Raw genomic sequence first — 17,652 nt, 5'->3', positions numbered from 1 at the left:
ATGTCTATCACGTTTCGCTGCCATACGATAATTACGCTAAACACTGGACCTCTGTGAGCTGCTGTACATTAATTATAATAACCCAGCATTATCCCACAGCGTAACTAATTAATTAGGGTGAGATATGGAGTGTCCCTGCGCTGACACAATACTGCGTCGGACATGATGACAGCGCGATTTGTCACTTGCAAATTGCTGCATGTACGGAAGCGCTTTGACCGACACGTTAAGAGGTGGTCCAGCACAGTTGTAAGTTCCCTGATTCAGCATTAAGAGGTTGGCTTACCTCGTGTCTTGTAAAGCTGTCTCTCTGTCCCAGTTGGGCTCCTTCTACGCTGGTCTTGGATCCAGACAAGCACACAGTCGACTGTGAGGGATGGAATGGCAAATGGAAAAATCTCCACGTTACGTTAAACAGTCTCGAAAAGACGAGGATGCCACCTTGTTTTTTAATAAAAATAAAGAAAAATTATTCTTTACTTACAGTCTAAAGGTATTACAAGAACCTAAGTTCACTGACTCTAATCTACACTTTTAGAGCGCCGACGCCAGTTCATAAAATTATTTCCACTCGACTTTAATTCACGTTCAGAATAACACACTCGCAAATTCGCACGAAAACGTTCTCCGAGAACTTTTAATCACTGAATCACTTTTATGTGAAAATACACTGAAGCGCCAAAAACTGATATTCAAATACAGAGACAGAATACGGCGCTGCGGTCGGCAACGCCTTTATAAGCCAACAACTGTCTGGCGCAGTTGTTATATCGGTTACCGACGCTACAATGGCAGATTATTAAGATTTAAAGGAGTCTTCACGTGCAGTTATAGTCGGCCCATGAGCGATGCGACATAGCGTCTCCGAAATAGCGATGAAGTGGGGTTCTTCCCTTATGATAATTTCACGAGTGTATCCTGAATATCAGGGGTCCGGTAAAACAATTCTCCAACATCGCTGCGGCCGAAAAAAGATCCTGCAAGAATAGAACCAACAACGACTGAAGAGAATTGTTCAGCGTGACGGAAGTGCAACCCTTCCGCAAATTGCTGGAGATTTCAGTGCTGGGCCATCAACAAATGCCAGCGTGCGAACCATCAATTAAACTTCATCGATATGGGCTTTCGGAGTCGAAGGCCCATTCGTGTACCCTTGATGAGTACTCGACACAAAGCTTTACGCCTCGCCTGGGCCCGTCAACACCGTTATTGGACTGGTGATGACTGTAAACTTGTTGCCTGGTCGGACTAGTCTCGTTTCAAATTGTATCGAGCGGGTGGATGTGAACAGGCATGGAGACAACGTCATGAATCCATGGGCCCTGCATGTCAGCAGTGGACTGATCAAGCCGATGGATGCTCTGTAATAGTGTGGGACGTGTACAGTTGGAGTGATATGGGAACCCTGATACGTCTAGATACGACTCTGATAGGTGACACATACGAAAGAATCCTATCTGAGCACATGCATCCATTCATGTCCAGTGTGCATTCCGACGGACTTGGGCAATTCCAGAAGGACAAGGTGACACCCCACACCTCGTGAATTGCTACAAAGTAGCTCCCCGCACACTATTCTGAGTTTAAACACTTCCGCTGGCCACTAAACTCCGAAGGCCTGCACATTATCGAACATAACTGAGATGCCTTGCAACGTGCTGTTCAGAAGAGATCTCCACCCCTCGTACTCTTACGGATTTATGGAGAGCCCTGTAGGAGTCATGATATCAATTCCCTCCATCACTACTTCAGAAATTAGTCGATTCCGTGCCACATCGCGTTGCGGCACTTCTGCGTGCTCGCGGAGGCCCTACACGATATTCGGTAAGTTCCTTAGGCTTTTCAGTGAATATTCCGTCCACTGCACATGTTTGGTGCCTTTCGTGGCCTAGCTTCAGTGTTTCGCGCCTTCCTGCATAGGGCGCATTTCTGACTGGTCAGTTTATGCAGCTAGTGATTGTCATTCTAATATGAAATTCTAATTAACATGTGATCTTGATTTTGGAGTTACAGAAATCGTGGTTAGGAAGCTGTCAGTGTGGGTAATGTCGATAGTATAGTTGGAAACGTATATGAACATTGAAACAGTATTAATAAACTTGTACGTTCGCCGCCAAACCACGCAGTGTGAATGAACACACACTATGCAAGTTGTTACTGTCTAGCAGTTGGAACGACGCTAGTGTCCGTAATGACGAGACAGCCAGTCGAAGATTAATGTTAGTTTTTTAGTATTTTTCTGCTCAGTTAAGGAAATAGTTCGAGTTTTGCGTTCCAAGTATTCGTAAATTATCAAGAGACGTGAATGGACGTGAAATAAAAAGTCTAATCTCACGGATTCAGTGACATGAGCTACAGTTTACTCATGAAGAATTACTTTCGAATGTATGCGTAACTGCAGCTTACTGGGATGAAAGCATGATAAGCATACACAGACGAGCCAAAACATTGTGACCACTGCCCACCGTGAGGTTGCGTGCTGCCTGGTGACGCTGCGTGATGCGCTAAGAGAATATGAGCGGAGCAGCGACGAATGGAGACTGATTCTAGCTACGGTAAGTGGAGTAAATGAGGAAATCCGACGACTTACGGACTTACGACAAAAATCGAAATTTTTTAAAGATTTAATAAAATCTTTCCTGATTACATGGATATATACATTATATGGTTTCAAATGAAAAATTACCTATATATACCAAATTTTAAAGTTACAGTCATGTATGCCCCGAAGAAGCAGATTCTTGGTGTGCTTACCAAAAAGCAAAAGAAAGTGGTCAAATATACCATCATAATCATTCTCTTCCCGAGCCTGTTATGAATGAAATAAAACCAATTTTTAGAGACCGGAGCGCCCCTGTTTTGCTTAGTAAATGTCTTCATGGGGGCACTCAGAATACAAATGAAAGTTTCAACCATTGCATATGGGAAAGATTACCAAAGAATGTTTTTGTAGGACTAAATACATAAAAACGTTGGTGTACTAGATGCAGTGATATGTATTAATGATGGAGTGATAGGAAGGTTGGAAGTCCTGAGAAATTTAGGCATAAAATGTGGCTCTAATATGGAAGATCCATTGCTTGCGTATCACACAAAACGGGTGCTTGAAGCTGAAAGATTCGCTCTTCAAGTTACCAGAGAAGCAAGAAGTGCTAACAGGAATGCCAAGAGGAAGCTTCAACATGAAGAAATGCTGCACCATGACGACTATGCTTCAGGAAAGTTCTGAGGCACAGTTCGACTCGTATCTTCATTCGCATTTTCCCACAAGTTGTATTTCTCAGAATTTGGGTACAAATATTTCCTAAAGGTTATAAAGCAGTGCTCTATTTTTTTCTTCTGTGACTTGCAATAGTCCAGACTTATGTAGTAGACCTAAGCTTTATTGCAGAATCAACTGAATTATAGAGAAAAAAAACATTTTATTAGGAACAAAATTATAAAAATTAAAATGTAACATATGATGTTTTTATCCTTCTAATATACAAAACAGGTGGAATTAAATAGGTCTAGTACCTCAGCCATCAAGCCATCATGTCCTGCATATCTGGTTAAAATTTGGTTTCCTTCGAATGTATAACGTTGGATTAAATGGTACCTCAATTCGAGGAAGCAATTTGGAAAAAAAATTGCATCAATTTCTTTGTAACTTTTTTATAGGACTAAGTAAGTTGAAAAATATTCAAGACACTTCTAATTTGTTTAGAAAGTGTGCCGCATTACCTGATATTAACAACAAAATATGTAAAACATAGACATTAAAAACAGCGCCTGAAAGAAAAAGGTGTTGATTTTTATATAATATTGAGCCGGGAAAGTACCCTGTATCCTTAAGAGACTTTGACAAAAGCCATATTGTTGTTGGCCAGTGCCCGGGAGCGAGTATCTTGCAAACGGCACAGCTGGTCGGTTGTTCGCGTGCTACTGTCGTGAGCGTCCACGGAAAGTGGTTGAAGAATGCTGAAGCCACGAGTAGGCGACAGGGAGGTGGACGTCAGTACCTCATCACAGAACATAGGGATAGGAGGCTTGCCAACTCTCTACAGCAGTACAGGTGTAGATCTGTGGCAGATCTGAAGACAGTACAGTGCTGGCACAGGCACAGGTGTTCTGGAACTCACCGTTCAGCGTACAGTGTTGAACGTGTTGTTCTATTAGGGAGGTGTTGTTGACCCCGACATCGTCAGTTACGATTACAGTGGGCACGGGACTATCGACATTGGACCGCGGATCAATGGAATCGTATAACCTAGTCGGATGAATCCCGTTTATTGTTAAACGAGATCTTTGGCCGAGTTCAAATATGCTGTCATCCAGGTGAACAGCTACTCGAAACATGCAGCACGCCACGGAAGCAGGCCGATGGGAGCAGTATTACCTTATGGGGGACATCCACGTGGGATTCTGTGGGACCTGTGGTAATAATCGAACGTAATCGAAGGTACCACGACAGCTGTGGCCTAAGTTCAAATGTGTGTGAAATCTTATCCCCCACCCCCCACACGCCCCCCCCCCCACACGCCCACACACACACACACACACACACACACACACACACACACACACACACACACACACACACACACACACACACACCCGAGGAAGGACTCGAACCTCCGCCGGGACCAGCCGCACAGTCCATGACTGCAGCGTCTAACACCGCACGGCTAATGCCGCGCGGCTGTGGCCTAAGTCAGCATTATTTTGGACCACCTGCAACTCCTTATGCTTCATGTATTCTCCGACAGGGATGGCACCTTCCAATAGGATAATTATCTGTGTCACAAAGCCAGAATCGTGCTGCAATGGTTTGAGGAGCACGACAGTGAATTCACGTTGATGTCTTGGCCATCAAATTCAGCTTACATGAATCTGATGAAACCCACCTACTAGATGCCAGCTCCCCGCCCACAAATAAACTGCCCGTAAATTATGGGAAGTGTGTGACCTGTGCAGAGGCAAATCAATTGTATGAATGCATGGTGTCTGTTTTTTCGGATTTGTCTGGAAGAACAGATACCACGCATTCATATAATTGATTCGCTTGGCTGGGCAATGAACCCACCTTCTTGGGTCGGATGCACAGGTACGTCCGACTTACGGATAGACGGTGCTCGGTGAGTGTGAGTCGGCCGTGAGGCGCGCCAAGGCCGGATATTATTATTATTTTATTATTATTATTCCGCCAACCGGTTTCAACCTGACGTAGGAGTCATCATCTGGGCGTTTACATCATTGGTCGACTGCTGGTGGTGTCACTCGTGTCTCCATAACGGGAGGAAACTATGACCAGCAGTCGACCAATGATGTAAACGCCCAGAAGATGACCCCTACGTCGGGGTGAAACCGGTTGGCTGTATAACAATAATAAATGCGATTAAGACTGTTTTATGAATAATTGTTTAATCATACTAATCGCTGCTTCATCTCCACAACCATGTTCTCCAAAAATGTAGTATACAGGAGATCCTGGGTTCGAATCCCGGTACGGCACACATTTTCGCTCGTCACCGCTGATTCCGCGTTATGTCCCGATGCGGCTGACATCAGTAATTCGAAAGGAATTTCCTTTCTCCCCTCTCCACTTCGATTTATATATACTGTGCTTAGGCATCTGCTGCCTCAAACCTCTGGAAATCGATCAAGTACTTGTCGAATCCTTAGCACGCACAATCACTACTGTACTGTGACCCAGAGGTCGATCAATTAAAGTAAGTGGTCATAATGTTTTGGCTCATCTGTGTATATTTCTGTTTTTTATTATGACTGGCACTTTGACACTTAACAACCGTGAATAGAGTCTAACGATTCACATATTCTCACACTGAACTGGACTTTAGTAAATGTCTTTGCTTCAAAAGTGAATCTGTGCAAGATTCTTGCCGTTTTTGCCTCATATGTAGCAACAACTGTGTAACTGGTTTCTTCGGTTTTTTGCTATTTGCTTTTCGGTTTTTATTGCTTTCCACATTTCATCACGTCTGTTTACCCTTCAGCTACAGTTGTGGTGGCTTATTTGGTGCGTTAAACAGTGTAGGTTTTGCATTCCATATACATTTCCTACGTTCTACATTTACTGATTTGATTAAGCGTAGAGAACAGAACTACACGTTGTAGAGTAGATGGACGACATATTTCTGCATAAGATCAGGTCTTCTGCTGTTTAATAGGCAGTTTTGTTCTTGAAAGAAAGCGACATTCAGTAATTACGTGCAGGCTACAAGAGTATCGTAAATAAACTGCCCTGTAATCAACAGTTTCGTACTTCCCGGTGTCCTTAGTAAAGTAAAAGAAATGTCTTAGTTATTGCCCATTTGTATGGCTCTACGTACGCTGCCTATTTTAAAAGCTCAGTTACATCTCATGCAGTTTATAACAATGAGAGTGTCTTGATTGTTAGACTGCTGTGGTCACGTGATAGACGCTACCACGTCACAATATGTTGTGTAGAGTCTATAGATTACGATCCAGCAGCCGTTTTTGTAACATTACTGGAATTGGTATTTTAGCAGTGGGTTGCCATCAGTCCTCATACATCGGGACCGTCACGTTCTTGTCCCGACATGATCCAATTTTGTCCCGATTTTGCACAATGCTGTTACGAGCTTGACTCAGGTATTGAAGTAACGGTCGCCGCAATATGTACATGCAGTCTCAGTTGTACTGATTTCAAGTTTATGTTGACTAGGTTGTCTCACAGATGGCATTGCAAAGTTGCCTATCCTGTATGGACGATGGACGCACCTACTATATCTAGCGCCATCGTTCGAGAAAACGCCGTTTCTCCAGTAGTACCAGGGTGGTACTACTTCACTAGCGCCACCCCGAAGAATCTGGCAGTTCCCATTTCAATAGCTATCTGATAAGACGATTCTTTCTAAACTTAATACGAACAACGAGCAGATGTCGTAATGTCTGATATGTCCACTGCGTGTATACAGAGCATGAAGTCTATAGTAACTAAAGGATGGAAAGAGAAAGTGTCACTTTTTGGACGATTACACAAACGGGTGGTATTTTGTCAAGAAATAACGTACGGATCAGGAAGCGTTGTGTGAGATTTGTAGCTGCTTCATCTTAGTAACTCACATTTCTACCAAGAATCATACAAACAGATTCGCGGTAAAATCCACATCATTCATGATTAAAGAGGATAAACTGGAAGAATTGCTCGTTGCTGCTGCAGAGCTTATAAAGTTATCAAGCATCAGCAATACTTCAGTTCTCTTGACAACCGTAAACTGAATGCCGCGATATATCGTGACTCCACAGTCGCTGTAAAGCAGTCTACAGCCATGACCAAAGCTACAGCGATTGTTAAATATATTGTCTCACCACACACTGTGTCCCAATTCATAAAATTGCAAGAAATTTCATTTTACAACAAAGGTACCGACTCAACGAACCATAAGGCTGAAAAGATATTTCCTTTAGTTGTTCACTACTTTACTAAAACTGACGGAATCCAATAGAAGCGGTTGCAGTTTGGTTCGCTGAATAACGAAACGTATTAGACAATTGCCAAGTTTTGGCTATACATTTTCAGACAGCTGCAAACTCCATTTGATAAATTAATCTCTTTTTGTGGATACAATACCAATACCTACTTCGGGAGGCTTCATCGACGCGGCCAGCGGAATGTGTTACACTAGATTAAAGAACTAAGAAAGAATGGAGTAATTGGAAGCACCGGATTTATTCTCCACAAAACTGTATCAAACGCTGCTAGAGTCTTGACTGTCGACTTTAAAACAACGGTCAAGAAAATATTAAATTATTTTTTAATATTCACGGGAAGGACATACACACAAAGTTCTGTTTATACGTTGATGTCCATCATAGACCTTTCTATCTCACTCAAAAAAGTAAAAAATGTGAACAATTATCGTCGCTAGGCAATGAAAACCTCGTAACTCCACCTGACAATGAAATCCACGTAACTCCATTAGGAAATGTAGACAATTTCTCCGGTAATCGCCATTGTTAGTGTGCACGGCGGACACATGGTCCGAGATTAAAACGTTTTTTGATGTGATGGTAACCTTTTTGACTGACAGACCGAACACTGCTTTATTGCTATAGGTACGTGTTAGTATTTCTAGGTATATATGTATTGTATTTTAATATACAGAATTAATAATGACCTCGTTAAATACAATGCTGACTTATGAGTGTTTCATCGCGCGTAAAGCAGACTGCACTCGGTAGATACGAGGCTCTAATTTTAGAACTGAACAGAATCCTATACATTCTACAGTAACTACTTTGTTTTCAGCTACGGGTAAAAAGAGTAAATTCCCTTTTCACCTTGTGAAACAAGCTGACAACGGATCATATCATATAAAATCACCGGAAGAAGATTCTACTCAGGTTCCTCCTTGTCCTGCACCAAAGGAAAGAGTAGACCTACCAAATGAAGGTAAGCCGTAGTTCATATTGTAGATTCAAGTAAGACCCTTGTTTGGAAGGTGAGCTGATTAAATTATTTAAATGACATTATTGTTTACACTACAGATAATGCAGAAAAAGAAGCCAATACAGAGCCTAATTCCAATTCTGAGTTTGAAAGTCGTTTCGAACACAGCAGCGAGGATATCTCCAGTGGCATGATCATAGCAGTAACAGCAGCACGGAAGACGACGATGACGACGATGACGAAGCTGATGTGGGAGTAAACAGTACTAACCAGCGCCGTAAAAGGAAAAGCAATCAATCACTTCAAAGTTTGCAGAAAGAAAAACGTATGAGGGGAGAGGATTATTTAGGAATGCAAAAAAGATGGATTTGGCAAAGAGAGACCAACAATGAGCAGAAGTAGGAGGGAAATGAAACCACGATGTACTTGCAAACATTCTTCCTTAAATCGGAACAGGAATTGCAAGAATATTACAGAAGAGTAGAGACAGCTAATATTTAATCATTTCTGGCAGGCTATGTCTTGGGGGTGAAAGAAAAGTTGTTAGAAGCCATGTCTACTAGGTTCCAGTTAAAAGAAGCAGAAATAATTCAGAATTTAATAAATCTCACCGTTCTAACACACTATATTACAATTTTGTAATAGGACAGAGGAAAACGGTCTGCAAGACTACGTTTCTGAATACTTTGTGCTTAGGCGAATGGAATGTCAGAACATGGGCATCTAGTGCATCAGGAAGAACGCTTGCAGAAGGGCGTCAAATGCAGGAGAGACCAACGAAAGTTTCGTGTGAACGACAATCAGCATCAGATTTTTTTGCAGAGTTGCCGAAACTGGAATCGCATTACTGCCGTCGTTCTTCCACAAAACTCTACTTGGAACCTAACTGGCAGAGTAAATCAGAACTACATAGAGAATATATACAATTTTGCAAGAAAAGAGGACAAATCCCAGCTGCTTACAAGCGGTTCTGCGAGGTATTCGATGAAAATAATCTTAACTTATTTTCGCCTAAAAAGGACCAGTGCAATCTTTGTTGTTCTCACCAGACAGGCAATCTCTCAGACAATGAATACTCTTTGCAAAATGGCCCGAAAAACTGAGCCAAGGGAAGCGAAAAATAGTGATAAATTAGGATAAGCTGGAGTGCTGACAGTGAACCTTCAAGCACTTCTGCTTTCTCCCAGACTAAAAACATCTGCACTGTACTATAAAAGCAAACTGAAGGTGCACAACTTTACCATCTATGAATTAAAAAGTAACGATGGTTATTGTTATCTTTAGCACGAGAGTGAAGGTGGACTAACAGCTTCGGAATTTGCCAGTATACTTGTGCATTTTATAGAAACATACGTCCAAAATGATTCAGAAGCTATTTTCTATAGCGAGAATCGAAACTCAGTCATGACTAATGCACGGACTCATCTCGCCAATCAGAAAAGCATTACAATAGTGCAAAAATTTCTGGAGAAAGGTCACACTCAAATTGGACTGATTCTATGCACTCCACCATAGAAAGAAAGTTAAAAAACAGACACATTTATACTCCTGCTGGCTATGTAGAAGTTTGTGATACCGCAAGACGAAGTCTTAGACCTTATGTTGTCAATTATTTGGACCACACGTTTTTCAAGTTCTATTCGTATATTCGGCCAGGATCCAAAATTGGGGATCCAACAGTGTCTGATATCCAGTGTCTCAAGTATGATCCCTCCGAAAAAATGGAATATAAATTGAAATTCAGCGATACATGGGAACCACTTCCAAGAAGGATGTCAAACATACCCACCTCATTTACAGTGCTCCTCTCTACAGTTCACCACTAAATATCAGCGCAGAAAAGTTTACGCATTTGTAAAAACTAAAGCTGGTCCTTCCTAAGGATGTGCATTCATTTTATGACACACTGCCTCACATTTGTAATGAGAGAACAAGTCCGTGTCTAAAAAAAATGCAGCCGAAAATAAACTTGTTTGCAGCCACCTATGACAGTGATAGCAGTAATAGTAACAATAATTGTTAATAAACTGCACAAATATTTACAGTAATAAAAGTTTAATTAAAGCTAACGACATTGTTTCTATGTTTCTTAAACACTAATTTATTAACATCCAGATTCCAATATTTTGATCAATGTAAAATTATTCATTTCACTTTATATTTGTAACAATGTATCCTTACAGATGTTTCATAATACACAAATTATGCAAAGTTTAAGTTTTTTTTTAAAGAAAAAAACATTCATTTCAATTCTGTACCGTGTACTCTTTACATGCCTCATATCTCCATCACTACTAAAAAAAAAAAATAACTGAAAACCCCGTAACTCCAAAAACCGGCAGACAACTTTAAGTGCATAATAAAGTCTTATGTACCAATAACCGGATCCATATTGTGTAGCAGAAACCACTACATTTGACTAATCAGGTCCCCATGTGATTTCTATAATTAGTTTTTTGTTTCTCCTGTAAAATTTGACCAATTTGAGTTACGAGGTTTTCATTGCCTAGCGACGAATTTGTGTCTAAGACAGGCTACCTAAAATAATTTGATTTTTGTCAGTAGACCGATCAGCTACATTTACTTCATGCTTCTGCAGTCAGACTTGGTTCTGCATGAAAAGTATAAAAAACGTTGAGAAGAATAGTCTCGATAACTGAAACAAGAAATATATTAATCGACTCTCAAAGATGGTTGAATGAAAGAAAGACAGTCAGTTTCATTGGGATGCAAATCAAGATGTATTTTAACAAATTAAAGAATGAGAGCCCTAGCCAAGAAATAATTCGACGTCGAAATTTGAAGAAGAGACAATGGCTTTCTAATGCCATAGTGTTTGATTGTCTAGAGTAATGGGCTATTTCTTTGAATACATGTCAAGAATTTAACTGGATGATGCTATCTGAAACTACAGATTTGGTGATGATTGAAGACTATTATATACCTGACTAAAGTGATGTGAAGATCTCAGGCGACGATTGTTTTCAGGAATGTATGTATCTGAACAGCTTTTCAGAAACTAAGTGTGACCAGCAGGAATGGAAGTCTGAACAGGCCGTAGAAGAGACGTGGATTTAGTTTAAGGAAACCGAAAAATCCTGAACGCAAATGTGAACTGCTAAAATTACACGAGTACTTGTTTTCTATTCCCGCACACAAAGCCACTATGGAGGGAGTATTTTCGCTGATGGTGGCTCAGTGGGCTGATGAAAGAACTCGACTGCTGCCAGGGAGTATGGAATCAGTCTTACAGTGTCAATTTAACTAAAAGCTGACTTTCATGGAGTTTTATAAATACATAAAAGGTAAAAGACCTGCTGAAAAGATGAAATTTTTCTAAAATTATGAACTACAGCCGCAAAAAGTTCCACGTAATTTTGTTCTAAATAAAAGTAATACATTTAATTACTTTTTTCTTCACCCCCATCCGTGTCCCGGATAGGTCCCAGTTAGATTGTTGGTACTAACTATGGCCCTTTGTACGTTTACATCTTGAGTGTCTCTCTGCCCCAGCTGAAGAGTTAGTAGCGTATTGAAGTACGTATGGCTGTGTGTAGAAGTTAATTTTATTTGTAATTTAGGTTCCTAGTACTTACATTATCATCCCACTCTTTCTTTGTAAACGGATGACTTGGTAAGATATCATTAAACACATTATTTGGCCTCAGTCAGGAATACGTAATATACAAGATGATTCCGTGATGTAACAAACTTTAACGGATTGTGGGTGAGGGTAAATGGCCTGCAGACGACCAAGTTATAAGCAAAAATCTGTACGATACCTATGATAAGAATATATGCACACTGTTGTTGCTAACGCTGTACGGTAGGCAACCTTCAGAGGTGGTAGCATGAACCAATAGAAGAATAAAATAAGTGAAACTGGGTTATAAAATGTAAACCTTAAGAGCTATGAGTACCTGTTAATCTTCGATACCGTGACATTTCTACTGAATAATTGCACGTAATTCTTAAGATACCCGTTTTAGAGTCCGTGTTTACTGGACATTTTAGTTGTTTTTCTCCTGCAAGCTGCGTTAGCAACCAGTCTTCGGAACAACGATATGGTACATGCAGTGCTGTTTTTCTGGGGGAACGCTGGGGGATGCGTACCCCTAAACTTTTGCGTCGACAAAGTAATATTTTTAAGATGTTGAGAACTTTGAAGAGTGCCAAAGATTTGCTTCACGGACGTAAATTTTTTATTTCATTTTTTAGTGTTGGTAATTGCAATACGAACGATACCAGTGCAGTTTTTGGTGGAAAAGCGATGTCATTGTTTCAAGCATTTCGAAGCTGCTGCAACCGTTCTCGACAGCTGAATCGCTGGCAGCCAGTTCGACAAACATGTAGTACCCTCGCCCGCTAATAGTGGGCGAAGGTAGTGCTAAACGGAAATACGTACGCTCAACCGCCGAGCTACCGATAGATGTCTCTACGGTCACGCTACCATGATCCTTCGCGATTCATTGTCATCTTTGTTTTGTCGTTCTTTATTCGTCTGCGTTTGCTGTCTGAGTACCCTGTAACATTTTTTAGAAAAAAACACTGGGTGCATATATCCTGTTGCCAGAAGTATCAGAACTATTTTCGCTTGTAACTCGACTGTGGCGTTTCGGAACCAGGGTCCTTAACCTCAAATTAACACATTTGCCGATCTCCATCATCCCTGAAACATTTGTAACATCTTAGAGAAATCATTCCGTATAGACAACAGGAAAAAGCTGAGCTTCGCATATACCTTCAACTGCTGAACAGCTGTCGCAGCACAATGCAAAATATACATCAAATTATTTCTTCACTTAAAGTAAATGTTTGTGGGTGGGGGATGGACGAGCCTGGGGAAGTCTGCCAAGTGTCGACACACACACACACACACACACACATACACACACACACACACACACACACACACACACACACACTTCGCGACCGCCCAACGGCCGCGCCGCGCACCTGCTGACGTCATCGGGCAAAGCCAGTTGCCGCGATCGCGCGCTACCAACACCGACTCAAAGGAAGGCCTCGGCGCTTGTTCGTGACGTCACGTCAGCTAGGCACGGCGAACGCCAGGTCTGTTGCAGGCATACTCATAACGGTGTCTCCCTCTCTGACACAGGAAAATGTGAAACTATTGGCGGTAGTTGACCAACACATTGTTCTGCGAGAGTTCTATCAATTAATTGTGCAATTCATTACTCTTAAATAGTGTACTCCCGAACATAAATTTCCACCTGTTTTAAGGATTGACGTAAAAAACAACTTCATGGTCCAGCTGCAAAAGAATTCGTGCTTATTTACCTTATTTGTAAATCTGAGGAAGTTAGGTTTGTACTGGGTTGCTTTTACAAGAAACTGAACATATTGCTGCTCTTCTTTAGGTACCTTGGTTGACTATGGGGTGAGGAGCACAATGTAATGAAATATCTCAATTGTATGCGTTGGGGGAGGTGGTGGGGGACAGAAGAAGAGGCAAAAGAGACTTGTTTTATCGAATATTTTTTTTATCTTACAAACTTCCTCCTTTCAGTTGCAGGATGGGAATAGTTATCTTTTCTAATGTGCGTGTTTAAAAAAGTTTAAGCTCAGCAGTATTTTCGATGTATGAAGCTATTTTGTTTCCTGTTTAGAATTCATTTTGTTGAAAACGACTAATCTAATGACTGGCAACAATTGGGACATTTACACATGTAAATTAGTTCACATTTCCAGTGACGATGTCGAACGTAAATAAATAAATAAATAAATAAATAAATAAAAGAAACGAGTTCATTGTAAGGGGTTTGTGGTAAGTTTCGATAACGAAATGGATCAAGTAAATACAGTTTCTTGAATGTAAAATTTCCGAAGCTTGCAATGGGGCAAAGCATCTTCTCATATTGATCTACGTTTTTTCGACAGGATTCAGTAATACTGAACTATGATCATTTGTAGCTTTACGATAGTAAGAAAATCTTTCATCTAAAAACTGCAGAATCCAAAACAATACGAAACACTTTGTCCAAGAATAAGATTTACAGTGATAAGCACGCCCAGGCGTTTCTGCCAGCAACAGACCTGGCGTTCGCCGTGCCTAGCTGACGTGACGTCACCAACAAGCGCCGAGGCCTTCCTCTGAGTCGGTGTTGGCGCCACACTGCGGTGTACAAACCACACGACCACAGGCCGCCGCCGCCGCTACAGCAGCGCCGGGCCAGCACCAATCCGACTGTGGCGTGAGATCAGCTGCGGCGGCGAGGGCGCCGCGCCCGGTGAAGTAAGACGGCGCGAAAAGCACATGACGTCAGCAGGTCGCAGCCGGCACTAGCCAACGGCCACGGCGGCGCGCGAAATCTGCACAGCTGCCGACTAGCCCCGGCACAGCCGTTAAGGCCAACGGATGCCTGCCGCGGGAACACGACAGGATCCGACTGTGGTCACTGTGTCAAGTCAAATCAGCTACAACTTAGTCCGTTACGGGCTGTGTACTTAACGCCAGGTGTGTCTCCGTGAGTAGGTGGTAGATAATCCAAACTTCCAGGTTTAGAGTTGCCAACAATAGCAATTTTTTTCCCCGACGGCTAACCTTAGTGAGACAACGGAAGGGGGAAATTTTCCGTCGTTTCCCAAGCCATCATAACTTTTACTACTACATGTTTTATTCAAAGGTCGCCATAATTTATAGTTCGTGCACTACTTAATTACAATAAGGTATCCAATGATACGCACACACAAAAGTACAGAATGTCCGTTTTACACGCTGCACAGACGATACCGGATTGACGGGAATAGAGAATTCATGCCAACCACAATCTTAAGTTTTATAAGGCGTTGGTAACCTGGGGTTAACAAGTTAGTGTACGGAACAGAGACACAAACTGCATCCTACTATTCCACACAACTCTCCCTTCTCTCTCATAAAAGTGTTTATGTGAAGCTGCCCATCGTTACAGTCAACTACTCAATATGTTATTGACTCTCGGTGTAAAAACTGGAAAAAACGAGTTAACCGTTTTTCTTTTTAACAAATGTTTGTTCATTGATTTTAACTGACAAACTGTACAGTCATTAACAAACTGCAGTCTCTCAATTTGACACCACTAAAATGAGACTTTACGAAGATTCCTAGTCTCTTAATTCTAAATTTCCTTCGGCTTGTATGTTTTGTTTCGACGCCTCTGCCACAATACGAATCGATACACTGTGCATTTCCGTATGTTGTTTCTTCAAGTATGTACAATGTACGTTTACAATATGTAATGTATGGTGCCACACTCGTTAGTACTTGTGTTTCAGGTAAGTAAATGGTTCTGAGGTTTTAGGAATAGATTTTGCACCACTTTCATTACTTCGTTGCTTGGAGAAGCACTGAAGATGTGTGCCATCCTTTGAGAACTACTCCTGTACTTACCATAATGTTATTTTTAAAACCAACATTCTAGGATGGAGCTGTTATGGTAGACGAAAAAAAGAGGTCTTTTCATGCTTTGCTTTTTACGACGAACGAACTCTTGTATAGCTGATCTTACGCAATTTCGATTTTTCAGAGCGCATAGACTCGTACGGTCACAAGGAACAACTAATCGTGTTATACCAGCAGCCGATACGCGAGAAATTAACTCTCGACACTCAAGAGACACGGTCCCAGAGTAATAACAAAGCGAAATAAAACACGGGCATCAGCGATACACGCTATTAAGGTTTTCCTGGGTAAACAACGGCGAGAGAGAGGGGCAGTGGAGAGCACTTTCCATTCGTCTGGATCGCTGAATTTCCTACAACCAGTGCTAATATTTTTAGTTTTCTGCAGTTCTTTGACAGAATTCCGCAGTGTCTCGCGTGTCGCCTTCTATTTGTGCATTTCATAAACCGGATGACAAATGTTACAGTCGAACTCAGGTATTTCACAAAGACAGTGACAAGAACCCCTTGCCGTAGTGAAGAGTGAAAAAGTAATTATCGTAAGTTAGCTTACTCCTTTACGTATCGAAAACGGTACTGCAAATGTCCATTCCCTTCCACAGATTCAGAATCAGTTCCTGCCACAAGCAGCTTTTGTTTTCTGTCCGACGAGTCCATGCATTGCGGTCTGAGCTCACAGCGACATAAGCAACCACCACCTGGCATCCAGCTTCCACGATGTTTGCGAATCACAGATACGCGCCGCAGTGAATGCGGGAGTAATTTCCTCGCTGCGTCATTATCTCAACTCCTCCAGCCGTTACTCGCTGAGGCCAATGACGTCATGCTGCAAAGATGTCGCGTCTGCGCCGACTTCGTGGTTATTCCAACCGCTCTTCTCAGAACCAGTTTCTCTCTCCTCCGTTGAAACCTTTCCGCTGCCGGGAACGGCTTGCAACAAGCAGACTTATTACGTCAATCGTAAAATGTTTCGATCCGCATTCCTTGTAAGTAATGGATCTCATCGAATATTTTGACGCGCTGACCTGAACAAACATTTTGTGTTCGTGAACTCGTCTGAATGCATCGCAGGGGAACACTTCGTAGCCAGCTGCAATCGTCACGCCAAAGGTCTTTGAAATTTGCAGAACAGAAGTATGTTAACATCATTGTTTATTGCTTGAAGAGTGTGGTTACACATTTGCACTATAACACGCCTTAATTCAACTCTAAGGGATTACCAGCATTATGTAATGGCATTTACACTAGAGACAAAATATTTAGTTTGAGCTACGTGTAACTGTCATTTCATGCATATTCAGACTTAAGCATAAGAACCTGGTTTAAAATGGTTCTGAGCACTATGCGACTTAACTTCTGAGGCCAACAGTAACCTAGAACTTAGAACTACTTAGACCTAATTAACCTAAGGACATCACTCACATCCATGCCCGAGGCAGGATTCGAACCTGCGACCGTAGCTGTCGCCCGTTTCCAGACTGTAGCGCCTAGAACCGCCGGCTCTAACCTGGTCTTTTATCCCGTGATAGACTTGACAACATCTGTATGAAATGCTGTATGTGGTATATACAAAGCTGTAACTTTTAGAAATTTTTTCCTACCTGCAGATGCAGCTGAAGATGGAATTCTTGAAATCGATCACGGAATAAAAGCTACGAAACTATCCTGCCGCCAGAGGCTATTTTATTTATAGCTGGTTGACAAACTTATTGGCCAGGTATTCGTTTTTGCCAATTTTCAGTTACAAACAGCTACAAAAAAATGAATTGTGTAGTGTAACATTGAAAAAATTCATTTCCGTGAATGCGGGAAAACGTCCTTGAAATTTTGAAACA

The 17,652-nt window shown here is 41.6% G+C and overlaps 1 long non-coding RNA gene across 1 annotated transcript in view; it reads right to left on the bottom strand.

Annotated features, from left to right (window-relative positions):
- The window catches only part of LOC126336503 (uncharacterized), a 257,107-nt gene extending 242,412 nt beyond the window's left edge, over positions 1-14,695 (bottom strand). The window contains exon 1 of the long non-coding RNA XR_007564967.1: positions 14,474-14,695. This is a non-coding gene — a long non-coding RNA (uncharacterized LOC126336503). The remainder of the gene's footprint in view (positions 1-14,473) is intronic.
- Between the last annotated feature and the right edge of the window lie 2,957 nt (positions 14,696-17,652).

The sequence above is a fragment of the Schistocerca gregaria genome, chromosome 2, assembly GCF_023897955.1.
Source record: "Schistocerca gregaria isolate iqSchGreg1 chromosome 2, iqSchGreg1.2, whole genome shotgun sequence".
In the NCBI taxonomy this organism is placed as follows: Eukaryota; Metazoa; Arthropoda; class Insecta; order Orthoptera; family Acrididae; genus Schistocerca; species Schistocerca gregaria.
This window is presented reverse-complemented; position numbering and strand designations above follow the sequence as displayed.